At 38.9% G+C, this 1441-nt stretch overlaps 1 long non-coding RNA gene across 1 annotated transcript; it reads right to left on the reverse strand.

Annotated features, from left to right (window-relative positions):
- Positions 1-1393, reverse strand: LOC103399119 (uncharacterized). The gene is made up of 5 exons (XR_523586.3): positions 1325-1393; positions 1143-1238; positions 1018-1032; positions 299-427; positions 1-33 (listed from the first exon to the last, which is right to left on the reverse strand). It is a non-coding gene; the product is annotated as an uncharacterized LOC103399119 (long non-coding RNA).
- Between the last annotated feature and the right edge of the window lie 48 nt (positions 1394-1441).

The following is a 1441-nucleotide window of genomic DNA, read 5'->3' on the forward strand; positions in this document are numbered from 1 at the left end:
TTCAATACGACGCTCCTCCATGTCCTGAATACGCTGTCGCACACAAAACATTGATATATTATATTTACTATAATACTACTATTGAGGTTATACTACTAGTTCAACACACACCAGAGTACAACACCAATTATCAGGTATGGTATGTGAGTCCTGAGGGAATCAAACCCATGACTACCTTTGCTTCCAAGGGAGGCAGGCTAACCACTACACTATGCTAACACTGTACATATACTATACTACACAAACAGTACCAGTACTGCCCGTTCATGTTATTTATGAAGTAGAAAGTCTTAATTACCTGGTATATAACAGGTACCAGAGTGTGGTAGTGCTGGTGCTGGTCCTGGTTAAACTGGCTTAAACTGGTCACATAGTCCTTCCTCGATTCTTCAGCAGCTTGTTGTTTCTGTTGAGCCGTCTGTCGAGCCTGAAACCACGAATTACGTAATAAAATAAAATAAATTCACTGAGACCATAAAATATAAGGAGTACATTTTACCTAGCAACTGGTGAAATCACTGTATAAGCTACAAAACTTATAACTGAACTTATAGGGGAAGATTTACAGTTTTGTATAATTATAAAGGTTTGTCTTCCCTTCCCTGGGCTGTACCATAGGTGGCACTATCCATACATATACACACTTCAAAGCCCCTTTTAATGATAAACAAATACTAGAGTATTTTTTTATGTAAATATAAAACAATGAGCGTTAACTCAATCCATCTACAGTAGCATGTTAGCGCTATTAGCAGGGTTGTATTAGCATTTACTATTTAAGGTGCGTATTAGCCCCGAGCTAGCATGTAGCATTTCATTTTGACAGTCAGCAATCAAACCATGGCTAGGCTAAGTTAGCCATGTATGTTCTGTGTCCCTTTAAAATTAATTGGAGAATTTATTTTTAAATCATTCTATTAGCTTTTTGGAGACACCTTTTTTTAAACAAGAGGGGAAAGTTTGGTCATATTTTTTTTTAAAAAAACAAGGTTCTCCTGTAAAATTAATAGAACATACCTTCAGTGAGCAGCGCTGAGAGACAGACAGACAGGAAGAGAGAAAGGAAATACATTTTGATTGGTTTTTGTTCTTTCTGTAATATTAGCTCTTTTACCAATGCTATTGTTTTACACGACCCAAACCTTTTCTCCGTCCGTCTTGTTCTCCAGGTCGATTCTGTCAGAGACGTGTCGAGCTCGCTCGGCCTCCTTGCAGTCGCGTTCAAACCGGCGTTTACTCTAAAGTAGAAGAGCACAAATCGAAAACCGTGTCCTCACCTCGGCCAAGTGGACAAATGTGTGTGAGAGAGGTGAGAAATACTCACAGACTCCAGCTGTTTCCACGAGCTCTCGATATGCTGCTGGGCACGACGGCCATCTTGGAAATGCTGCAATGAAGGCACAAAAAAAATCTATTTTTCTAGGTTACACTTTTAATTTAA

Source organism: Cynoglossus semilaevis, unplaced genomic scaffold (assembly GCF_000523025.1).
Source record: "Cynoglossus semilaevis isolate Cse_v1.0 unplaced genomic scaffold, Cse_v1.0 scaffold5456, whole genome shotgun sequence".
NCBI lineage: Eukaryota > Metazoa > Chordata > Actinopteri > Pleuronectiformes > Cynoglossidae > Cynoglossus > Cynoglossus semilaevis.